The 26,965-nt window shown below is 40.3% G+C and overlaps 1 long non-coding RNA gene across 1 annotated transcript in view; it reads right to left on the bottom strand.

Annotated features, from left to right (window-relative positions):
- The window catches only part of LOC100545207, an 88,483-nt gene that overhangs the window by 27,342 nt on the left and 34,176 nt on the right, over positions 1–26,965 (bottom strand). The window contains exon 2 of the long non-coding RNA XR_792923.3: positions 7,839–8,298. This is a non-coding gene — a long non-coding RNA (uncharacterized LOC100545207). The remainder of the gene's footprint in view (positions 1–7,838; positions 8,299–26,965) is intronic.

The following is a 26,965-nucleotide window of genomic DNA, read 5'->3' on the forward strand; positions in this document are numbered from 1 at the left end:
ACTAACCATTATAAGAAGAAATGGATCGTGCACCTACAGCCAAGACTATATTCAGACTGGAAATTAAAGGATTCCAAAAAGTGACCTAAAGCAAAAAGCACTGCTGCTCTAGTCACCTGCTTTGGGGATCACAGGAGAACTAAGCTTTGATTGAAAGCTATTGCTCCCACGTGGCACCACCATTCTTGAACCGGTTTTCAGTTTCTCAGTCACCAGTAATTTCATTAAAGCATTTAACCCTGAAAAGGAGATTTCCAAGCTATTCATTGTTACACTTAAAACAGTTTCACTGAATCCTTCTGAGCGTAACATATTTGGATAACAAACTCTTCAAGACAGACTGTATCTCCTTCCACGTATTTCTGCTGAGAACACTATCTGTGCTCCAAGAACTGCACGCTCTTAAGAAAATGTCTAAGAGATTACAACGGAATACGATCTGTTACTATCGGTGTGCTGAGTAAGGGGCATTGCAAAAAGCAATCTGTTCCTCCCAAGATCTAAAAGACACTAAGAGCTGTCCATGTGTGACACAGTAACCTTGAAAATTCATAAAGTAAGAATGCATTTGTCAAAAAATTGCAGAGAACACAGGAAGGTCAGACTAGCTTCAAGAGGCAGCAGCAACAGAAGGGAACAAGAATGCTCAGCTACATATTCAAGTTGTATTCTTTAGATGTTTATCTGCAATTGGAAATCATGCAAATAATGACAGCAGCAATGTGGTAACCTGCGTTAAAGCGTAAATGAGTTTTCAACTGCTTTTAATATTAATTACATTGTATACTTATTAGAAGACATTTCAAACCTGCTTTTCTGTTTTACGCTGAGCTTCAATTAGAATTTGGAGGAAGAAGGCCACCCTTAGCATCAGATCTATCAGTTACACATTTTATGACAAGCAAATCATCCACAGGTTTATTCATTAGAAAGAAAACAACCTCCAATGAAGGTTGCTTTGGTTTCGGCCCATTTTTGATTATTCTTAACAATTACCTTTTCTATACATTTACCATCTAAGAGTTGTAAAAAACTGTTCTTACAATGCTTGCAAGCAGAAAAATGGATGCAGTATTTCTGAAGCGTGAAAATGCTTCTATACTCATTGCACAGATACAGAAACATAAGTGATGCCTTCCCAATAAGATTTTTAAAGAATAAAGTTACAATGAAAGCAAGCGCAGGCTAGAATAAATGCTATGGGGAAATACTCCAGCACAAAGAGTGTAGACTTTAAATACACTTAATCCATCTGTTATCAATTATTCCAAGAGAATCTACTTTCGCATAGAGAAGACAGGGTAGTGCAGGTGGGTTAGTAACATATAAAATGTACGTACATTCATTATCCAGGGAAGCAGCAATAATAGAATCACAGGAAAGTAAGGCTGAAAGTGCTCTCATGAAGTCCATCCCCTTGCCCCAGGGCAAGATCAACCATACATAAACCATTCCTGACAGATATTAGTCTAACTTGTTCTTAAAAACCTTCAGTGACGGAGACTCTGCAATCTCCCTAGGCAATCAACTGCAGTTCTTAACTACTCTTACCATTACAAAGACTTTCCTAATGTCTAACCTAAGTCTCCCCACTATAGCAAGCTTGTCTATCCCCACAAAACTGAAAAACAGATTTTAATACCTTCCTCTTTACATGAAATTTCCATATATTTTTGAATGGTTATCACATCTTCCCTCACTCTTTCAATCTCTGAACAAATAATGGCCAACTGAAGCATATGCAATCTGTTGGAGTAATTTTTCCAATCCCCCGTGCAATCCCTCCAAGGAGCCTCCCTATTCTGGAACCATAATCCCTAGGCCAGACATCTTCACCCAATATATCACCAGTTAAGAAAAACAGGCAAAGAGAGAGGAGCCAAATGAAGCATCAGGCTCTCCAGCACCTTGTGCAAAGAAAGGTCCCACATAAACCAGCAAAACTTTCTGCAGCTGAGGTATGAGGTAGAGAGAGATACCCCTGAGGAAGAGGAGAAGGGCTGAGTCTGCAAAAGAGAGGAAGAGGCTTTTAGACAAACCTGGAGGTTATCTGCAGTGAGTTGGTCTGGAAGTGGAAGACGTCCAGAAACAAGAGAAGGTGAAGGACAGTAGCAAAGAGTAGGAAGACTGCCATAAGGCTGCGGAATCCTAAAGTGAAACCCAAAAGGGGAATGACAGAGGAGTCTCAGTACAGAGGGGAACTGGACACTGGCAGAAGAGGCAGTGAGAGGCTGGGAAAGCACAAAACCCTGAACAAGAAACACAACAGAAGTCCTCAGTGCCAGAGGTACACAGAGGAGAGGTGAGGGCATCCCCTCAAGCTGCATTCCTCTGGCCAAGAGGAACTCCGAAAGTCAAACTCAGTTTCTCTGCCAAAGTGGGGTCTGGTGGAGTATCAACCAGGTCAAGGGGCTCTTCCTAGGAGTAACTCTGCCTGTTTGGATATTGCCCAAGGTCAGGCTTTGGTGACAACCACCTTGAGATAAGACTGCAAGAGATTATAGAAAGATTTGAGGTAGAATCACTTCCACAGGAAAAGGTGTGAGGGAGAAGATGTGAAGCAATGACAGAGCAGGATAAGAAGGTGACAGAAATAGTCAGTGCTAGACAGAAGGGCAAGGGCCCACTGCATAAAGCAACCTCCTGCTATTTATTCCAGTTTCCATAGTGCCTGAGCTAATAATCCCTCTAGCAGTGCAGAAGGTCACAGGGCAGGAATGCCCAAGAGTCAGCTCAGGTCTGTCAGAGCTTATGCTGAGACGGTGCTAATAAAATCCTGATAGACCTAAGCTGACCCTGTGAGGTCAGGATGCTTCATCCATTGATTCTTAATTCACCCCACAGTATTCCCCTTATCCTTTGATCATCCTGGATCTCCCCATGCTACACACTCGCCGGTGATGGAGAGCTGACTTCAGAATCACTCTGTTCTGCTACACCAGCACTCAAAACACACACTGGTGAAAGGAGCTGATTTTAAACACAGACCTCGGCTGCCCCTGTTCCCCACCACCGATACTCTCCCACTGGCACAGCACCAAGGGAGACCCAGGTAGGACGTGCTCCCTTCACGGCAGCTAGGAAGCATGCCAGAGAGGCAAGTCTCCCAACCATCACATCACTGCAGGCCCTGCACAGCAATGCTCATCGTGGCCATCCAGCTCAGGGCGTCAGACGTGTCCCAGCACAAAAGCCCACTGCTTCGTGGGAACCTAAGGAAAAACAGTTTCCAAAGTCTGAGAATTGCTGCTCTGAAATAGAGCTTTTTTTTCCCAATTCTCAAGGGCCACGTTGTCTAGAGCTCTGGTCTTTCCTGGCCTTTCTTCTTTTCCTTGGATGCTTTCAACAGGCCCAAAGAGAGCTGCTCAGAGCAGAAGTGGTGTACCAGCCACACAAATGCTAAGCAGAATGGAAAAATTATTTTGCATGTCTTCCACATAGACTCTCGTCCATATATTCTAGCATAATGTTTATGACATAGTATTGTTGATTCACAGCCATTTTCTGGTCTCCTGCAACTGCCCATCTGTTTTCTGCAGACCTGCTGTCTCACCAGTTATACTACATTTTGATTTACACAGCTGATTATTCCAGCCCAACCACAATTTAGAACTTGTCCTTAATGAACTGCATCATATTTATTTTAGATCAGTTCTTCAATAGACCGCATTAATTTTGAATTCTAATCTTGTGCTGAGAGAGTTTACATCCTCTCCTTCATTGGTGTCATCTGGAAATTCTGCATGCAGATTCTATCATCTAAGTCATTAATTAAAATATTCAATATTTTCAAGCAATCCTGGGCAGAATCACGCTTGATATATCCTTCCAGCTTGGCTATGAATCACTATTAATTAACCTGAGAATAGCTTTCCAGCCAAGTGGGTGCCTACCTTGTAGCCCACACTGCTACCCTGTTAATGAAAGAGTGATAGCCTTTCTAAATCAAGACATGCTTTCTCTCCTCACAGAGAAGTTAGGTTCAACTGACAAGGTACATCCTGGAAGAGAACAATTTACATTTATTTATCTCATTATCATCGACAGGTTTGTTGTAAAAACAAAACACACACACACAAATAAGCTCATTTTTTTATTCTGACATGTTTTCCCCAAAGACTTAGATTAGCCATCTACTTCAAAAGGGGGAAAAAAGAATCCAGGAAAATTTACAAGCAGAAGCATTTTTGGGCCCTTCACAGCTTGGTTTTTTTTGAACCTCGACTGTCCTCTAAATGTTCTCCAGTGGAACTGCTAATTGCTCAGATACTACTCAAGCTATTTCATACTATGCTGGAGAGATAATTTAATAAGCTGTCGCTTGTTTTAAAATACCTATCTCATCTAATTAGTTTATTATCAGTTTTGTTCCTGTTCTGTTTGGAATTCGTACCTGTCTAGAAGTAGAATTCCTTTTCTTGCCACCTGATTGCAATCTCCCTTTTTGGCAAAGAAAGATGCAAAAAAAATCATTAACTACTTGGTCGAACCTGCACACATCAGATCACAAGTTCTGCCTTTCCTTCTCCATTAGTAGTACAGAAACTCAGTCTTCCTCTTATTACTAGTGAGCATATAGTATGTTTCCTTGTACCACATACTTGTACCACAGCTTCACTTTATGTTGTGCCTTGGCCTATCAAATTTGGACCTTGCAAACTCCAACTACTCTTTTATATTCAACTTGGTAACACATATAGTATCCAATTTCTGGTCCAGTTCTTCTCATTTTTCAGATCATGCAATTTTTTTTTTTTTTTTGGAGACATCTTTTATTTGTGCTTTTAGAACTCTGTATTATGAACTCTTTATTATAAAAAAGAAAAAGCTAAATCCTTTAAAAATTGTAAGCCTTCCTGTGTTTTTTAGGTTTGTTTCCCAAGAAATCTTTCCTGTCAGTTCTATGAGCTTACTTCCTTGCATACTATTGCTTTCATTCTGAAATTCTCTCATCTTCTGAAGAACATGATTGCTATCGCTCAAATTGCCTTTCACCATCGTAAGCTCAGCCATCTCTTTCCTAATCAAGCCTAGAAGCGCTTTCATTGCCTCTTCTACATTCTGCAATCCCAAACCTATCACACTTGCACAATCCACTGAAATCAGCATTAAGGCAGTAATGTTAAAAGGGTTTTACCATATACTGCTGTTTGATAATAAATGGTAAATACAGTATATCTCTTGGAACAAGAGCCATCTGTAATAAACAGCAACTCTGGCATCTGTACCAGTAAACTGAGCATTACAGATAGGATGAAAGTAACCTCTAACCTTACCCGTAAGCCTTCCTAGGTCACAGCATATTAGGAAAGGTAGAAATGAGTGTTTTGAAACACTCTAAAGGTGGCTACAACACAGAGGTATCGTCCTCCACAGCTTCTTTTAGCAGCACTACATTCAGCTGTAAATTGAAAATGATTACCCGAGTTGTTCCAATAACTACAATCACTTGGCATGGCTAGATTCAGTGTTGACACTGCACTGCTTTCAGACAACAGCTTTTTCTGTACAAATTAGCTCACTTCCACATGTGGTCATGCCCCCTCTGCCACTAGCCACTACTGTTTACTTCTACAGTTAACTCAGCATACCAACAATAGGAGCAGCACAGCAAGGATAAGAGGAGGAACCATATGCACCTAGCACTACATTGTTACCTCAGAGTTTACATTAGCATAACATGCTCCTATGAATTTGTCTAAGAAACACACACCTATCCACTGTATACTGCAAGATGTGCTATGGAAATCTAACAAGGAACATGAAGGACCACCAAAAAGCAAATTCAATTCAAGGTAGGAGAAATGGAAGTCTCTGCCTTCTTCTCATATAAAAGCAATGGTAACTCCACCTGTTTGCTTTACAAGTCTCCTGCCCATTTCTTCTAGAATTCTCCTGAATGCATGGTGCAACTTAACTGCACTAAAGAATTAATAAACATTTAGTTAACAAGATTTCAAAATGTTTATTAATTTCTTTACCTGAGAGTAACTCTAAGGAATACAACAATTCTTTATGAGAGAGAATGCAACCCTCAGGCTCTCAAAGTGCCCAGAACAGGCAGGAATCTGCTGGGTTGTCACCACAATCTGACTGCTGTCCCAGATCCCCAAGGACGCCAGTTTCATTATTTGCCATTCCCTTCCACCCAGCAGCAGCAGCCATGAGGTTAGCAACAATCTGACATTCTGCTGCCTTAGCAGTCTGATCCAAGCCAAGAACCTGACCTTCTAGACACTAAAGGATAGTAGATGCTGTGGCAGAAGAGTTTTAAGTTGTAAAGACTTAAGCATTACAAGGGTGTTAAGGGTAACAGAGTTTTCAGAGAGAGACAAGCTGCAGCAGAAGGCATGGCAGGAAGAGGGAACAGATACTGAACAGCAAAGCTTCCTGTGGAGAACAAAAGAGTAGCAGAAAGAGGAGGATGAGGTGGAGGAGGGCTGGCAGAGTGGCAAGGAGAAAGAAGCACAAAATGCCCAAGCATCACACCTGGGAGCTGTGGGAGCATGCCGTGCGTTCAGCAGAAGCAGGAGAGCCCTGCGATGGTTCCTCACTTCACATCTCCCAGCAGCAGTGAAACACTCAAACAGCAGGGAACTCAGAGACAGAAAATGATATTCCTATATACACAAACCATAATCCAGCAAACTTTTGAAAGCAGAATTTTTTATATGGAGAAATAAATGTCTCACACATCACTTATTTTCACTTTGGTATTAATCTATTATCTAGGCCCACTAAAGCAAGAGAACTATCCAGCTAATTTTCTATCCATTTTTCACAGGGTCTCACAGCTGGCCAGATGATGTGGAGAAAAAAGAAAAGAAAAAAAAAGCAGGAAGGGGGTTATCAGAAGATCCTGCTTTCTCCCACCTCCCAGATTATAAATCAGTTCAGGCAGAAGACATGCAGTGCGTTCCAGGGCAGTTTACACTAGGGGGAGCTTCTCTCAGTGAGACCCACCACCTTCGTATCCTTTCTTACTACATTATTTCCAATACGTCCACACAGAAGTGTACTGGAGACAGTTGAAACAATTATTGTTTAAATACTTCGGTTTTGCCACTCAGCTGAGCCATGAGGGAAGGGAGTTTAAGCACAACTTAGCACAGTATCACAGAATGGCTTGGGTTTGAAGGCACCTTAAAACCCACGTAGTCTCAAACCCTCCGCCGTGGGCAGGGCTGCCCCCCAGCAGCTCAGCTGCCCAGGGCCCCATCCAACTCTTGGCCTTGAGCGCCTCCAGGGATGGGGCACCACAGCTTCTCTGGGCAGCTGTGCCAGCACCTCACTGCCCTCTGAGTAAGGAATTTCCCCCTAACATCTAACCTGTATCTCCCCTCTTTTAGTTTAAAACCACTTCCCCTTTTCCTATCACTATCAGGCAGAAACCTATCAAGTTCTGACCTGAGGCATGCTCTGGCTGTAGTGATAAACCTCAATGCTGCCATGTTTCTGAGAAGCCTGTTGACACAATGTCCATCCTGTACATTCACCAACCTCCCATGTTAAAGGTAAGAGCAACTTAATAGACTATATTTTACACAACGGAGATAGGCCCAACTGACCCAGGAGGCTACTCATTGTTAAGCTGTTAATGAGTAATTTAATGAGGAAAGCAAAGATTTAACTTCCCTAAGGCTTATAACAATCCATTTCAAGGGGGCAGAAAATAAAGATATTATTCACTGTTAATACCAGAGTTGAACTGTTCCTCAAGTGAAATGTTTTATAACATTACTTAAGCTGGAAGTACTACAAGATGCTATTCAACTTATTTTCAAAACTCTAGTAAATTGCCTCAAAAGTACTAGCTTAATTACAAGAGAAAACCTTACCTGTGAAAGCATTTGTGGCCTGAAAACCAGCTTCCTGCATACTGCTCTCCCAGTGAAGCTTGTGATTCCAACCTTAACCTGTCCTAATTGGAGACAACTGCTGAGCTTGGAGCTGTCAAGTCACTTCCATCTTCGCTCGTCAGAGTCCATTTCTCTTTCTCTTCCTGGATTTGGCACCATCCAATTGCCACCTGATCCCGGGTCTTTCAGTCTGTAGGCACTGGGGATATCTGCACTGAACCCAAGCAGCAAGCGTTGGACAGTCCCATCAACCGGCCAGCCAGAGGATCTGGGCCATGGTGGACGTGGAAATGAAGAAAATCATCTGCCAAGACTCAATTTTCCTTTTACAATTAAGTTCTAATCCTCCGTTCCTCCAGCACCATTTTTTCAGGTCCCAGCCAATGGTGGTGTTCAACTGTCTCTCCTCTCTTGTGTTGTCTCCCCTCAGGCACGCTCACTGAGAAATTAAAAAAGAAGAGATTATGTTTCCCGATGACCTGTAGCAACATTAAAATTAACAGACTCCAGGGAACAAAAACCCAAAACACATTATCAGGGATTGATTGTACACATTAAAGGAGATCTTCAGAAGGCAAATATTGCGATTTTGCTGAGATGTAAAGTGTGACCACACAGCTCTTTGAAGTGCAAAGAGGAACAGTGCTGAGGGTGTCATATGCATCTCTGAGAACATGATATGATTTACATTTCAAAAGCCATATTTAGCAGAGATGGGGGCAGCAATACAATAACAAAATTGCAGTTGAAAGGGAAAAGGAAAAATACTCAAGGCTCTCAAAGTCTAGTCTATTCAAAAACCACAGTGAGATTATTAGCATTTCATATAGCTGCTTCCCATCTCTTTTGGAGCAGGAAAACGAAGCACTGGATGCCAATGCTCTACACACCATTCTGTCTTCCGAGATTAAAAACCTTTCTACGCCTGTGCCGTTGATTATCTGTTTAAAATCTCGACTGTAACACAGATGACACAAATCAGACATCTTCTGACATTCGGTAATGTTAAAAATACACATAGGCTGTACAAGGGAAAGGTGGGAAAGCTGCTCCCGATACTACTTCTCCACAAGAGCGTGGCTGTTTGCAACTCCCTGAAAACCAAAGCTGCTGCATACTTAGTTTTCTGAAAACTAGGATATATTAATAGGGTGAAGGACAGCAGCAGACAAGTACATATGTAGGGAGAAAGTTAAGAAAAAAAGGAATGGATTTGCTCACAGAAAGAAAAGAGGACTTGGGAGAAGAATCCACTCGCCCCCCAGCCATCCTCCTCCTCTGTAGTGCTTGGCTCCCCTCATTCAGTAGCACAGGCAAGTCAAAGCTACGTCAGTGATGATCTTATAATCTACTAATGGATTTTAACTAATGAGTCTAGTCAGCACTTGCAGTACTGGATTAGGATGAAGTCCACCTACCGGGGCAGCCCATAGCAGTGGGTGCCAGGACCGCAGCCAGTCCCAGCACTGCATGCTCCAGCAAACGGTGCGAGTGCAGGCTCAGCAGATCTGTGCGATCCACTGCCTGCTCCTCGACCCCACTTTGGTGCCTATCTTGACCTGCAGCACCTAGTGACCAGTCAACAGCCTGAAGCATAAGGCTGCACGGCCCCCAAAATGCAAAGAGGATTCTCACACTGCTTGCAGCACCTCCTGCTCTGCACACACCACTGCATGCAAAGCAAAATAAAGACAATAATGTCTTTATTAGGGCTTTTTGTGATGAACAAAAAAGAATCTGTTCTCAGGTATATTACTGCCATCGAGTGTGACACCTGATGAGCGCTGACTCTCTGGAATACACTGAACAAAAATTAGATGCTATGATGAATTTTCTATCCTAGTGATATTGCTACTGCTTTCTCAATTCTGGAAAGTCAGTATTTCTGAAAAACACAAATTTTTGCTCAAAACACAACGCAAGACATTCAACTCATATAAAGCTACAGATCACATTCAAGACATTTTCCCCACTTCTTACCCAAACAGCCTAACTTAACAGAAGAGAACACAAAAGTGAAAGAAAAACTGAAAACAAAGCCTATACATGTAATAGTTCCTATCAGAAAAAAATTGAATAAAAACTTTAGATTCACATTTGACAAGATACTATTCGTCAACTTCAGCCCTTCAAAGTGCTCTGTGCAACTAATAGCCATTTCACATGAGGTCATTTTAATTTAAAGTACATACCACCGAACAAGTAAAATATACATACACCATAGCACAAATTCCTCTTGGCTCCTCACAGCATGCTAACTATTCCATAATGACTACAGATAGATGCTGCACTCATCTCCCAAGCTTTTTCTCTAGAGGTCTGAGTTTCTTCTATATTTACAAGAATGGGTCCATATTTGCATTCATTTTCAGCCTCCTAGCTCATGGTTTTGGTTTATAAATTCACAATTTTGATGCATTCCATTTTCAGCATTTTGATGTTTTTCCTCATCCTAACAATTCTCAAGAGATTCACACCAATACCTTAGCAACCAGGGAAAATCTCTCATGTTACTAAATAGCTACATCTTCATATTAAATATAACACACTTACAGTTGTTTCGAGAATAAAACACAATTACTTTTCCGAAAATTAACTTTTTTAGTGAAAGAAAATTATTTTCCACATCTTCAGCATCCCTGCTAAGCTTGTTAAGAAGGTAGTGGTACTGCAGAAACTCTACAGTGCTGGCAACATTCAGCAACTGCTGCTTGTTCCCAGAGAAAGAATGGGATTTTAACAACTATACTGGACACTGAAACACTTGCAGAGTTCACCTGGAGCTCAAACTTCAAAAGGTACTGCACTCATGCATCAGACGTAAGACCTCCTTAAGGCCTCAGATGCAAGAAGAGTCCGATACCTCACCATTACCCTAAGTGAGCATCTTCTGCTGCAAGAAGCGCTCTTCTCCTTTGGCACTGAGCTGGGAAGCAGCTGGCAGGACATGGGCAGCAAACTAAGCAGTGCTGACAGAACTATAACAGTGTGTGATCTTCACCTGCCCATTAAAGTTTTCACAACCTGTGGAGAACCCGGTGAGAACATTTCCCATTGTATTGGTAAAGAGAAAATCTAAAATTGAAAGACCTAGATACTTTCTCTCTGCTCCATCTGTTACCTCCTTTGCAACAGGAACTCTGCTCCTACTTCTGCTTTCATTCATCCATTGCAGTGTTAGAAGAGTCTCTGAAGCAAACCAAAGGAAAACATCATATTTTATAAATACATGGCTGTGCCATAAAGATTTTCAGCTAAGTACTTCTATGACTAAAGAAAAAAATCAACCCCTTTTTTTTTTTTCTTCCTCCTCTCCACTTTTCTCAGATTTGAGCTTGGGAAAGACACCATCACTTAAACCTCACACAAATTGCAAACAAAATACTTGGACTATTTAACACATTATGTGAGTTATAGGTTCTCATGGTATATTTAGCCAGCCAGCCTGTTATTGCTCTTTTCTAAATAGCTAATGATTATATATTAAAGGGCCACTTTAAAAAATAATCTGAGAGAGAAGTGGCAGCCAGGGAGCATAATTAAATCCTGCAATAATATCTACATTTTATGAAGTGTTGTGCAATCATTAGTCAGGACCAAGCCTGGAGGAGCTTGCACAGAAAGAAGCAAAACACTAATTTTTCCAAGATTGGAATCTCTTAAACATCTTTAACAACTCAAAAACATTGACCAAAATGTAAATGCTGCAGCATGGTTTGTTTGGGTGTTTTTTTTTGTCCCCGTTTCCTCTCGTTACACACAGCCTGTTTCTTTGGCCACATGCTGTTGATTCCCACACATGCTGTCTGAAGGGGCACAGCCACAAGGAGCACTGCCTGCACCTGCACACCCATCCGTGGCACAAGACATTCCGAAGGACAGTCCTTGATCACTCGTAAAAGGCCTGTCTGTGGAACAAAACAACATATCTAACTTTTTGAAAAAGTTACTGACCAGCTTGTGAGCTACAGATTAATCTAACTTCAGCAAGGGAAGACTCACAGCTTGAGCTTTTAGCTTTTGGGTTAAGGAAGTGTGAAAGGGCAGTGTACCAAAACCCTCAGCAGAAGGCTGGGGGAGGGCAGGAGCAACGGGATTGCAACAAGCCTTCACACCCAGGAATTCAGCAATCCACCTAGGGGAGGACTGCCAGTGCTGAATTACCCATATGCTTCAAAACCCTTCCCAGTAAGGCCAGTACTTCCTATGTTTTGAGGCAGTGTCAACCTGGATATAAATCTAAGAAGCTTCTGGCCAAAAAATATAAAAAATAAAATATATATATTATTTTTTTTTTTAAATCTGACACTTTATAAAACAGTGCTTGTAAAAAAATCTTCTATGGTTTGCTACAGCAGTTGAATATGAAGCATGTGTGCATACACAGAGCTTACCTCTCCATCCCCTACTGGATGTTTTGGAGTTTTGCAGGCTTTGGGTTTTCTTCTTACAGAGACTTCTGAATTAGATATTAACATTTATCAGTTATACCTAACTCTTCTCAGATGGTAAGATCTGTGTTTTACAGTATGATCTTCATTTACTTCCATCTATCATTTGTCTTCTTTAAGATAACACTTCACCAGTGCTAAGTGAACCACGGGTTTTGGAAACTACTATGCTTCATAACTCAAAGACCACTTAGAAAACTCAAGGTGACATTCACAGAACATGCAGAAATCAGACCAAAAACCAGATGTTTAAAATATGTTTACCTAATCACATCTTTCTCACACATGCATATACATCATTTGTTTTCACTTTCTATCTTCACTGTTTGTACAGCTTAGTTGTGACATTTCAAGCAGCTGCCGTATTTCACTTTTTTGGTGAATTTCAGCGGCTGACACAATTAGTCTGTATGTTAAGTTACATCATATATACTTCTATTCCTGTAGATACTTTCAGATATGCTTCAGCTTGCTCAGGAATAGTATCCAAGCTTAATTCTTTCCTTTCTTCTTGTTACAGAACCCTCTGACTTGCAGCAAACATGAGGACCATCTGAGCAAGCTGTGGTCCCCCTGTATCAGTTGGAGAAGGAAATGGGACTCAAGAAGAGGGCAGATTGCCAAAATGAAGCATCTTTTTTTCTAGCCTTGTTACAGAATGATCGAGAAAACAGGACATATCCCTCAATGCCAATGTCAATACACACTGCAAAAAACACCACAGGCGAAGCCCAGTTTTAAAGAAAAAGAATAAACATTTCAGTAACAGCATTTCTCCTCCTCCACCCTCCTGCTACTGTTTGTTTATTTCTCTTTCGAATGAAACACCAATATAAAATGGGCCTGTTTAGTAGCTTCCTGCCCAAGTGAATAGCCTCTGGTAATCAGACAGTAAGGAATATTTCACTTGGACAAATCCTATAAATAACTGATAACACAAAGGAGCATGCCACATTTCCTTCCATTAATCTTGTTAACTGAAATAATTAATGTGAGTCCTCTATATTCTACCTCTCTGAAGAAAGTAAAGAGCCATACATTTCCCTATAGTTCCAATGACAGAATGCAGTAAAACCCCAGTGGAAAAGTTCACTCAAATCTCCATGACAAGCTATTGGGCTTGGATGAGATAATTATTGCGAGAAATTGTACGAGCTGTGTTATGCAGGGCAAATGAGAAGATTGCATTGTTTATTTTTGGACCTTAATAAAACTATAATTACCAGAAGATGTCAAAAGAAATCATTAATCATGCTGTTCTGTGAACCTAACCAATAAGAGGGAAACCTAAGCACTGAATTTTATTTGCCAAAATAATGACAAGGTAGGAGGAGCAGAATCCAGTCTCAATTAATCTTCCACAATATCACAGCATCAGTTTTGAATCTGCAGAAGTGAAAGCTACGTTACACTAGGTAGATTAGAGAAAAGTGAAAGCTACGTTACACTAAGCAGATTGGAGAAAAGAGCAGAAGTTTTTGACTTGTGTCCCCGTGACTCGTATCAGAAACCAGTCATCACCAGAAACCCGGGGGACGATGCAAACCTCAAGGCTTTGGAGCATCTGATAACTAACTATACCCCAAAGAGCATTTAGCATCCCTGGGCACCACCCGAAAAACAAGTTGTGAGTCACAGCTACCAGACCGGAGCTCCCAGGGTAAGGATGTCACTGGTTGAAAGGTGCTCTGCCACATGGGACGTGCGAGTAGAGGAAGCATCTGAGGAGAATATCACATTGCCACTGCCAATGCTCTGTTACGAACATTACCAACACAGAGCTGAGCACAAGATGATACAGACAGTCAATAAATGGTCCTCACCTCCTTCCCTCCCACAGTAACTCTTTGCTGCTCTTTTCTGGCTTCTTTCCACCTCAACAAAAGCAATGGGAGTACGTCCTGGCTCTGCAGCCCCGCCACAGCCACAAGCAACACGTGATGTCTACAAGCTCTGTTTTCAGAGTAATGCAACAGTCATTTCTAGCTTCTAGCCAGCCCAAGCTTCCCAGTTTCTTTACAAAGGATTTTAAGTATAATAGAAGGGGCACGTTTGTCATCTCCAGTGACAAACCTCACATAACAGCAGCCAACAGGCAGTGCTCCCGGCCTATGGCACAAAACCAGTGCCAACCCACACCAGATAACCAGCGCCTACTGGGGCACCTTCCTCTCCATCAGCAGCACCTCTGGTGAGGACACCACACCCTCCAGGGAACAGGGGCACAGCCAAACCCCTCCCACTGAACACCACAGCCAAGAATTCTAATATACATATATACGTCAAAGATTCACATACATGTACCAGTTTGGTTCATAAAAAGCAGACTGGGGGAATCTAGGCCAAGCTGCACTTAAGTTTTTCAAGGCAGAAACATCTGTACTGTGACTGTTCTGGAAAGGAAATACTGAAGACAGCATCTCCCACGTGAAAATGTCAGGCAGCATACAGACACTGACAAAGACATATATACAGCTCTCCCTTAAAACATGACTGAGAACTATGGGAAGAGCTACCCATGGGAATCTGAAAACGAAACATGAGCTTCACAATTTAATTCACACAGACTGCCACCTCACTGACTGCAGAAGCACCGACAAGAGTTCTGTAACTTTCAGGAGGGCTGTTTCAGTCAGTGCTATCCAAATCCATCTGTTGTGAGCAGCAGCTGCTCAGGAGCAGAAGGAACACAGGAGCAAGGCCCGCTGCCACGTCACACACATCACTACACAAAGCCATTTCTAGCATCCTGCAGATGAAACCACGCCACAAGAATGCATCTGGTTTATTTACAGCCTCAGTGGCCCAAATGCAAAAAGAAATGGAAGCAGAGTGGCCTCCAGACAAGCTCACCTCAGTTAAAGGAAGCTGGGGACAGGCACTGGGCACTGCGGCTCCCCCTGGCAGGACGGGATATCGGCCCTGCAGCACAGCTGGGTGCAAAAGGGCAGAGGCCAATTTCAACTGCCTATGCGGATCATATACCATGCAAATCCACTGTACTGCCAGTGCCATAAAAACCAACAACAACAACAAAGCATTGCATTTGTATTCAGGAAGGATTCTTCTCGTAAGAAATATCTAGAATTTCTCCCACAGAACTACACCGTATTTCAGATGACTGAAAAATCCTGGAGCCTGCTGTTCCCTATTCTACCAGTCTTGATTTTCACACAAAGCTACAATGAGCTGCATGAAGCAATAGAGATTCAAACACCTGCCTGCCCCTCTGAAGCCATCTCAATTTTGCCCAGAATCTAGCAACAACAGCAAGATGAAATTGCAAAGCTACCATTATACTACATCTGAGCTCTCAACTCAGTGCAACAATCTCAAGCATTCAAATACATTTGTTTATAAACTCCACAGTCAATCGGGCTTAAGTAGTTCCCTCAGTAGTTCTTAGTTCCAACAACTGCAACTTTCAGCATGGAGATGAGAAAAGGAAGAAAATAATGATTTAGCATCTCTTATTTTTCTTGGACTTGGGAGATTTGCCCGTGTTTCTTTTTTTTTTTTGGAAGTGTTACGATCTCTCTAGGCTTCTGATCCCATCATTAAAGTGGATGCTGCTTCTACCTGTGGGTTAAAGAGCTAAGAAATGCTTAGGTACCAGGAGTGCTCTTAGTAAAATAGATCAGAGAGGAAAAACTAAGGCAACATTTTGATTAATTTAATTTTGCACTTGAGTGAATCTATCATTCTGCAAACTCATTACAATCCTATTAGTGTGGTAAAACTGCCCCAAATAACTCCTTTTATCAAGTAGTAGGCCAGTATTATTTTATTTCCCAGCAATACTAACAAGACAGTCTCCTTTAAGATTGTTCTTCTTTAAAAAATCTGTTGGAAAACAACTTATAAAAATACCACAAGATGCAAGTGGAGGACACAGTTGGAAGCAGTATCCACTGCTGATCACTTAAATCTCATTTTCCGGAGAACACCACAGTTCAGTCTCTCGAATCCCTCATTACTTAACATACAAAAGCAAAGAGGTTATTTTTTTCTTGTCCTTGATGGAAAGCTTTTACATAAGCAAACAGTACAAAGAAAGAGGAATTAATGTTATTATCAGCTAAATCTGAGAAATCCCTCTAGCCAAGAAGTTCTTGTTTAGTATTAATGTAAGGAAGCAAACAGCATCTTGACTCTCTCACTTTGGCTACAGATTAGGAAGCATCCGACCATTTTTATCTATACTTTTTAGAAACAAATGTATTTTAATATACTCTTGTCATACTTTACAATCATTCCTGCTACACTGATACACTGTGTTAGAGTGCTTCAATTGCATCCGATCTGCACAGAAGTGTTTTAGCAATTCAACACTGACAGCACATTAACTAATTAACTGAAAGCAAAACGCACTGAAGTTTTTGAAAAAAACAGCTTACAAACTGATATTTGCATTAAGGAAAATGAGGCTGTTCCATTTCTCACATGTGCACAACCTACTCACATGTTCTACTTCTGCACTATCCGCCTTTTCAGGAACTCTGACCTCTCTGGTCTTTTTTTCTGTTCCACATCCACTTAAGAACCAGAACACGAGCATTATTTCTGAATACTAAGATTACATGAGTGGTCTTCCAAGCCAACTTGTCAGTCTTCTCCCACCCAACCCTCTGCCCATTAATACACAGCCTCCTTCAGGAAGGGCCAACAGCAATGTAATTTATGGATAATTACAAAGTGTTATTAAATTCAGTTACAAACAGAAATTGCAATCTCCTATCAGAAGAAAGCAATGACCTACCTTTGCTATGGAATTAGAGCTTTGTATTTCTCAGATGCTAACTCACCACCAGTTTCATCATAACAATATTTTGTTATATTTTTTTCTTCTTTTTAAACAAGTGGAAAATGTAATGAAATCCTGACTTTTTGCCTTTAATAGTTCAGCTTCCAGTACCACTGTAATGCTTTCTGATAGAGACATCTGTCTTCCGCATTGCAGCCCCATAGCTGAGAAAACAGGGTGGACTTATCAATAAAGCACAATAAAGAACCAGATGTTTGGGATGGAAAAATGCAACAAAGGGGAGAGACTGTCCTCCTCTCAAAACATTCATGAGAAAAAGCTCATCCAAATAAAAGGCAGTTGTCTGAGAAGGAGGCAGCTGGAACCAGTGATGCTGATTATTCTTATTCCACTATATCCCACAGCAAGACACAAACCTATTTAGAGGAGACAGAAGAGAAAACAGAAAAAATTCCACTTGTATTAATCTATACCATGTAGTTAAAAATCTTGACAGTGCAACCCAGTCCCATGCCCAAGGAGCAGGCAGATGGGTATATATATGTTCTTTCTGCGAACAGCATTGGCAGAAAAGGGCTTCATATCAACACTTTCAATACTAAAAAGAGAAAAGAGGACAAAAATAAAACAAGAAACACTAGGATCCCAGAAGAGTTAAATATCTAGAATTTTGGATCAACAATGTGAGCATCTTATATAACACAGTTCATCATATGCTACCCAGTCAGTCATGCATCAAGAGCAGAAACTGGGTTAGCCACTAAATTTCTAAGAAACAAACTGAGACCTTGATTTTAAAGCATGTCAGAACGTACCAAGTGCATTGGTACACTGTTAAAAGTTAATTATTATCACATTAAATATTTGTACTTTGCATTACTTTTAAATGCAAAATTCTTGGGGTTGGATTGTACACTGATCCAGCATACGATGATCACATTCTGTACAGATATGCAGCAATTTATCCCTATGCTGATGCAAGGAATCCTCCACACGCAAGAAAACCTTTCTGAGGCAGGATGGTGGCCCCAGAACCCACAAACAAAGGTGAACCCTTACACAGGCAGCACTGACCAAATTTTCCTATCTCCAGCCTGAGGTTATATATCCATCACAGGAGGAACGTGACTGTTCCTGGAGGTGTTCAAGAAACACGTTAGACGTGGTACTGGGAGATACAGGTAAGTGGGAATGGTAGTGGTGGATTGATCGACAGTGGGACCAGATGATTTTAGAGGTCTTTTCCAACCTTAACGATTCCATGATTCTATACACCCCACACCCCCAGAAATCACCATGCAGCTCTCTCTTACAATGGGACCAATCTCTCTTCTCCTACAATGGGACCAACAGAAATGCCGTGCTGTGGTCACTGAAAGCACAAGGGACAATACCCAGCTGGACTGCACACAATGATCTCCCTATCACAAAATGCAAGAATTGCTTGTTCTCTTCAGAGCCCTTTTTCTTTTGAAGGAGGAAGTCACCAGCCTGTATGCATAAACAAGGATGCCTAGTCCTGATTTACCTAGGCACTTTTCTGACTTGTCTCACCCCTTCTGGCTCACCACTTGTGCTTTTGCCTTTGTTAGTGTTTTTCTTCATTTTTAAATAACATGCAAGAAAAACTAACTGAAATAGCGTATAAAATCTGTTCCCTAGCAAAAATAAAAACAAACAAACCAACCAACTACAGTATGTCAATTCATTACACGTTCTTGAATTTGTGATAGGTCATTTTCAAGCATGTACATCTTCACAATTTTAAAACTTAATAACCAACAAAATGTTGAAGGTTTTCCTCCTGTTAAATCATGTAATGCATCAAAACAGAACCATTTTACAATTCAGACTTTGTGGGAAGACTGAAGCTCCAAACTTATTTTGCATACAGAAGCCCCAAAAAAGCCTTGGGCCTTTTTATTATTTATTAAAAGCACGCAGAACAGGCAAGGAAAAACATCCAATATGTATCTGCAGACAGAACTATGTGGATTTTTAACAAATAACCAAACTAAATTTACCTTGTGGGCATAAGCAAACATCAAAAATGCCAGCTCAGAGGGTATTTTTCTTTCAGTAACACTATCACTTTGGGAAACTATTAAAATAGCACAAACTTAAAAGCGGTACTAACAAAAACTGAATGCAGTTCAATTCCAGCTTTCAACTAGATGCCTTTTTTGCGTACATATGCTTTGCCTTCCATTACTCAGCTGCATAATATAAACCACCAAACTGCACTTTAAACAAATCTGAACTGACAATGCCAAGTTTTAATTGAAACACATGAAGGCAGTTGGGCAATGCACAAGCATTTCATAGGGAAGCCAGCAGTGCTCACAGCTGGATGAAGTCTCCGCCCTGCAAGGGAGCAAGGGATTGAGTTTCCTCACTCTATTTTATCTTTCCTTCAAAAAACAGACAAAATACTAAATAAACAAACCAAAAAAAAAACCCCACCACAACTATTTTCATAGTCTGAGAAATCTTACTGTTCAAAACCCACGAACAGTATGAGAGGACCTCTCATCACTGTAAGACCAAAATAAAGCATCTCCAAAAATCGTCTGGGCATTTGTGTAGGCACTTGTGTGGACAGTCTTTACATGAAGACACGCACACGCAATGATCCTGCAATACATGCTCTTTTAGAGCACCTCACGGCACTAATGCAAACATTTTTCTGCATCAAGAAGAAACTAATTTATGCTAAGGAAATTCACCTCACAACAGTACAACACAGTATTTTTCCAGGTAGTTTTGCTGAGATTAGTAAGTCAATTTTACCATGCAAATGAATAGAAGGGAGGCAAAGGAGAATACCTAAAAAATAAAAATGGAAAAAAAATAAATAAATAAAAAATCAAGAAGTAAACATGCAGCATGCAAACTAATCCACATTAGCTGTATCTCAGCTTCAACATTTCCAAGTCAGACTTCCCTCTGTTGCTGCTGGATGATAAATGAACTTCTTTGCTGTTTATTCATTATTATTTTGGAAAGGCACAAAGCAGGTCTGAGATGGAGGTCACCTCTTCCCATCAGTTGCTCCTCAGATGAACACCACTAGCTACTAAAGTCTTTTTGTCCATGCACAATGATGTTAAGATTATGGATGTCCCAGTAAAACCATAGCCCTCTGCTATCCTCCAAATGAATTTATTTCTGCAACCAGCTGAGTAACAGTGACAGTAAACTTCCAGTTTTGTTTCCTTACTGACGCTTTTAACTTCAAAACTCACAATCTGCACAGCACACCATGATACAGCTGCAACGAAAGCACTCGAATTATGTCAGCAGAACTGCAAAATGTTACTGCCGGACCTGGCTCCTTCCCCTTGGGGATGCTGAAGATGTCAGGCAAATGCCCTCTGTTCACATCATTAAAACAAAGAAAGCTATTGCCATGAAATCATTCACTGTGCAGAAACTTCATAAGCCCTTCTATTATCTTTTATAGCCTAAATTGGGAATTGAGAATCTCCTGAGTGCCTTGCAGCGCATTAATAAAAAACACTTTGCTTTATAAAGTTTAGCATTATTACTGTATCACCTTCATCAGCTCAGTGGAGTCAGGTTTATTTTCCCAAAAAATGTCTTTACAAGACAATGTGATTTTTTCAGTCACTGACAAAGGCAACGATGGTTCTTGGGGTCTCTTTCATATGGCTGCTCCTATTTCCTTTTCCATCACGCTTTAAGAGCTAATTAGTGTGTCCAGTTCTGGGCTCTCCAGTTCAAAAAAGACAGGGATCTCTTCAAAGGAGTCCAGTGGAGGGTCACAAAGCTGACAAAGGGCCTGGAGGATCTCCTGTATGAGGAAAGGTTGGGTGACCTGGGTTTGTTCAGCCTGGGGAAAAGGCTTCATGCCTCTGCGACACTCAGGAACACACTTCTTTGCTCTCCTTCACTGAAGCTCATCTCAGCTTCCCACCTAAGCTCATCTCTAGCTTCTTCCTATCCAGGTCTTCCCTGAAACCACCAAGCAATGACTGTGCTCCTATTTTTCTCAGCAAAACCAGGTGGCTCTAACATTTGACGAGTGCTACTAGAAATTAGGAAAACAATACTGTTTCAGCACAGCAAATAGGAAGGTTTCTTCTCATGAGTGAGCTTTTAAAGTTTGTAAGCAGAGTATTTAAATCAAATCAGGAGCATGAAGATTTTTGAAGTCATGTATTTCTTAACAAGCATTAGCTGGCAGCACTTCTCCTCTTTTTTTTTTTTTTAATTAAAGTATATATCCTGTGTTGCATCTCAGCTCATTAAACATGTTGGGTTTTTTTTCCCCATAAGGAGAACTGGATGCACATGCAGGTTTGCTGCACCTCCAGAGGCAAATAACATTTTATTTTTTTTAATGGTGAAGAACATTATTCAAACTTACATTTATTCACAGAAGTTATTTGAATAGAACTTACTCCACTCTAAAAAACAATCATCTAAGCAAATAAATGATTGCTCACATACAGTTATACAGAATTAATACACTCTATTATGTTTCCAGAATATTAACTCATTTTTAAGTGCAAAAACCTACAAAAAATGTAACTAGAAAATCTCACTAAGATCATTCCAGAGATATGAAGCTGAATCTTCTCCTTTATCCCTTCTCAAATTCTTGCATACTCAAGATAACAGTTAGTTGATTTCATCAAATTAAGCAACTCTCCCTTAACGTTTCAAAAATACTACTAAAAACAACACACACACACACACACACACACAACAAAAATATAAACAAAACCTGAAATGCTGCCTTCCTAGATGGAGTGGCATCCATAGGCTCTGAGATCCTCAAATAATGGAGTCGCATCACGTTGACAAAAGCATGATTAAATGATTCATTCTCTGATTATCCTCTTGAAGGCACAGTACAGAGAACATCACTAAGATTTTCAAATCAAGCTCCTAAAAAAAGATCGTGTTGCTCTCTGTTTGTTTGGGAACATGCATTAAGCTAATCGAACTGACAGGTTTTACAGCAGAATTCCAGACAGCCCAAGTCCCACTCTTCCTCGAGTCCAGCAGCCCAGAAACTCAGACCTGTTCATATTCACTTCTTCTTCCAAGCACTCCCCAGCACAGCATTTTACGGAATTTGTTCCCGATATTCAAGTATAAAAATGCCTTCAGAAATGAAATATGCATGTCTGATAGCGCTTTTCCTCCTGTACATATGGCTTCAATGCTGCTCAACAACATCAGCCCCTGCTCTGAGAGGAGAACCATGCACCTCCTTAGGGGTTTCCTCATCACATCGGCTCAATGTGGCTAAGCTAGACGAGGCAAGAAATGTTTTACTAGCATGTACTGAGAACAGCACTGAATAGTTAAGAAGCAAAACCCTAATTTCTGTCAGATTTCTAAATATGGGAGGAGTGTGAGCTTCTCAAGAAAAACTCACCAGAGCATTTCTTTTCACAAACACCAAACGTGTTTTTTACTAATCCTGTTATTGGATACTGTGGAGCCATGTTGACCAAAATAAAAAACACTGAAACGCAGACAACCAGCATGGAGAACTTCAGATCAAAAGCTACAGATAGGCAAAGTGATAGGCAGCTGAAAACAATCACGCAGTAGTAAATAGTTAATAAAAAGCAGTAGCTAGATTACATACATTTTATACATTATTTATAAATTTGCATGTTCACGTCTTTCTTTTGGAAGCATGAAGATTAGCACAGTTTTCATGGAAAACAGCTAGAAGAAATGACCCCCCCTAAAAGCTAAAATGTTCATCAATAACAGAAAAACACTAAGAATATGACTCTGAAATCTTAGACAGTAAGGCAGATGTTTATCAATACGGTATTCTTCCATCAACACATACACCCTATCCAAACATTTGGAGAGAGTCCACTTGCTATTTAAGGTTAAATCTGATGCATTTCCTTGTATGAGTAAAATATGTATTTGTACGCTTCAAATCTCTCAGCTTATTCCTGTCTGTTGGACAGCCGAGATGCGGAGCTGAACTCCAAATCTCAGGCTTCCCCTAAGATTCTTCCCATAAGAAACAACATACGTGGAACAACAGTAACATATGTGTTATGTGATCATGCAGAAGTATTTTTAAAATGAATTAATATGGTGGGAGGGTAGTTCTTAGCTTCATGCCTAACAACTCCAGCCAGACTGTGAGAGGCAATCTGCTGGGAAGGCAGGAAGTAGCCGGACATGGATTTCCTACAGCTCTATGTTCTGCAAAAAACAGGACTTTGGAGGAAGCTGAAATGCAGAAGATGCCTTGCTGGCTTCCTTTGCTCCTAATGTAAGGCCAGAAACAAATTTCAGCACATAAAAAAGAAATCTTTCTTCACCGGTATGCTTATTTTAACAAACTGATAAATCTTTTAGAGTTCACAACTAAGCAATTCTTAGCAGAAATAAGAAGGGAATAAAAACAAGGACTTTCAAATAATTTTATCAGTTTGGAAAGCCATAACCAAGGCTGCAATAGCAGAGTCTATTAAGTCCAGCTGCTGACTGGTTTTTAAAAATGCTACTACTTAATATAACTTGGGAATTACACCCTTGTTGTTCTAAGCTAAATATCCTATGGACAGCTTTCAGATTATTGCTTAAACTCTCAACATTAAGACAAACGCAGTTAGCAGAGCAAGTTCCTTCATGTTAAAGAAGATGAAAATGTACTTCTTACAGGAGCTACAGCCTCTGGCTATATCCAAATTATAGTAAAACTACAAATAACAACTTAAAACAAAACCTACCAGTGTGTTTGTATGTTACTAAAGATCCAGTAGAGACCATGTGAAATTGTCTAAAGGAAAAATGCTTAAATAAAAATACTTGGTGAGATGAAACAGTCTTCTGCTACCTCCTGACAGCTCTCAAGCAGTATGAGAATTAAGAAATAGAACTTAGATTTGAAGTGGACAATCTCTTAGTGTTTGTTGAGAGCTGTTCAGATAAATTATGGAATAAATGATGAATGTAAGGCATGGAAGGACAGAAAAAACTGAGCCACAACGCTTTGTAACAGGCAACTGCTAAAATACTGCCAAGAAAAATGCCTTTCAACAAGGAACTACAGGACAATCCCCAATATGAGCTACACTTCCCAGAATAGAGAAAAGCTGAAATAACTGCGTAAAACACTCCATTCTACCTTTGTTTCTTGATCGTGCTGCTTCATTTTCCTCTCTGGTGAGACAGTCTGCTGACTCCACGTAGCAGGAAGAAATGAAATTTCACTATTTAAAAAAATCAAAATAAATACCTCTTTTATGAAATTACAGAAGAATCAATCCAGAAAGAAACTGCCTTTCTTACGTCTCCCTCTGTGCTGAGAAATACTTTTTAGTCTTTCACGGAAACAACAGGGGAAATCCAAGAGGACTTTCTCCCTGCTCCCTAGAGTTAGCTTTCTTCTCTTCAAAGATGTCGGGGGCTGGGGCCTCCTCTCTGCTCCAGTGCTTAGTGTGAAATAATTTGCTCCCCTTCCATTACTTCTGTACTAGTCCAGGCCGGCCAGGCACGCCATGGCCCACAGCTCTTTCCTCCTTAATAGTGCTAAGGATTAATGAATGCCCAGGCCCCAAGCACATCTCTGACAGGTAGCACTAAGTACCAGAGCCCAACAGGCAGGTCCTGCTCAATGACACTTCTTTTGTGTGCCTTGCGGAGTGATTAAATTGAGAACTTCAGAACAAGCAGCAAAGGATATCTTCAACCCTTCTGCTGAAGTGCTGGACTATGTTTCTCAATAATCCTGCTTATATACAAGAGCAGAGAGCTCTTCCTTGGACCAACCAAGGAAACAATGGAGACGGCGGGGCCGCATTGGTTTTTAAGGTCTTTTTTATGAGTCACAAAGTAACACAAATTAAAAACAAAAACATAAGTCGACAAGCCACTTTGAAACTAAATACAAGAAAGGATTTTGTTTTTCAAAACACAGAGACTTGCAGGGGGATAACATGTATGCCTCATCTATTTAGGGCTAACACTTTCACTACTTTGTTTCGAAACTCTATTATATCCTGTCAAAGGAAATCTAAATGGGCACAGAGGTTATCAAACTGGAGGAGTGTTTATTAGTACACTACTAATTGTTCTTATGAACACTGTGAATAACTGATTTCTACAAACATCACTGATTTAGCTTAGTAATACCGTCTAAAGAGATGGGACTTAGTCTGAAGAAGAATAAATACATTTCATTTTAAAAAAGATATGAAGTACATGAGAAGCATAGAGACTTTTTCAATGAAGAGTTTGACTTCTGTTTATTTTTTAACCCTACACCAGATTTCAAGTGTTCTGTGTTTTAGCGAAATTCATCTCTCATACAGTGGGATTTTTGCTATCTAACTTCAACTTGACCAGATTTTTTTACCTGGGGAAGCCACACTCATTTCTGAATTTTATATGTATACCAAAGAGTGTTACGCTTTACACAACAAAAGGAGAACTCAAAGATAACTATAAATATGAAAAAAGAACGTGTGTGCACCTAAACATGTTAATATTGAAGGTAATCACTGGGTACATTCATTTCAATTTCAGACAAGAGTCAGGACAAATCGCTTAGTTTTCTTTTCTCATAATCAAAAGGAAATCTTTCTGAGAAGTTTGGCCAGATTTCATCTGACCGTAATAGAGGTTTGCACATCTACATTACTCCAAACTCTTCTTGCAAGTTATGAGTTCATATTCACTATGGAAACAGGCTTTCAGTTCATCTGAGAAATAACCAAGTCATAAGGATTTAAATCCCCGTGCTATTCATTAAAAATAATTATTCCATGCATAAAGGCTTGGTGCTGAATAAACGGTCAGGCTGAAGTATTCCCTTCAGCTGCAGAACAGACATAGCAGAAGCACCAAAGATGCATTTCCTCACACAGCCCGCCCTTTATTGCTCATTTGGAAAGACTGTCTCCAAAATAAGATGAGACTTCAGGCACCCATTTAGTTCCCCACTCCTATATTGGCTTTTCCAATAGGAGTGCTGATTACGAGTAGACAATAATGATTTTGTAATGTGAACATCTGTGCAACAGAAAACAGTCTGAGATCAAATTAACGGCATGTATGTCACCATTAGGCAGGTATCAAGTAAAGATTTTTTTTAGCTGCCATTAAAGCAAATTCTTACCAAAGATTTAGCAAAAGCATTTAGAAATCCATGAGTGAGATACTCTTCTGTGTCTTCTTTAAGTTAAGTAAAATACTTCTAAATGAAATAATCAAACTTCTGTCATGCAAAGCTCTGAGGCTTAAAAATATAGGAGTCAAAATTTTCTAACTCATTGGTCTCACTGTAACATTAACTGTCACATTGCCCATGAGTAGCAATGAATTACTTTTAATAAGGAACACTATTAATCGTTCCTCTACTTAAAATCTTATCCAGGACCTTAATCAATGCAGCTTTCTCCCATTTTTAAATGTTTAAATCCTATTGAACAAAATTGTCTTCAACACTGGAGAAAATCCCAACGCATAAAAATTCACTTTGGTGTTCTATTAAACAAGCCAGCCAAATCTAAGCGGCAGAGAAAATGCAGTTTTTAATAAGCTACTGAATGCCTACTTTCCAGCAGCAGGAATATAATTTATCTCTAACAGCATGCATACAAGAAGTTTTCCCTACCTCTAAACTCTGAATGAGGCATTCACCGAGGATTAAAAAGCAAACATTAGAAAAAATGAATTTGGTGGGCAGAAAATTTGCTATTCGTTTTGAGGAGTACAGAAAATTTTTCCCTTTCTCTTGGCAAAGAGAGGAGGGTCATGTTAAAAAGCTTGGAATTATTTTCTTCTCTTTAGTATCTGAATATGAGACTACATCATACAACAGAAAGCTGAGCAAACATTCAAGTACGATGCAAGCCTGTATTACGCACCTCATTTCC

This window comes from Meleagris gallopavo, chromosome 3 (genome assembly GCF_000146605.3).
Source record: "Meleagris gallopavo isolate NT-WF06-2002-E0010 breed Aviagen turkey brand Nicholas breeding stock chromosome 3, Turkey_5.1, whole genome shotgun sequence".
NCBI classification, from domain to species: domain Eukaryota; kingdom Metazoa; phylum Chordata; class Aves; order Galliformes; family Phasianidae; genus Meleagris; species Meleagris gallopavo.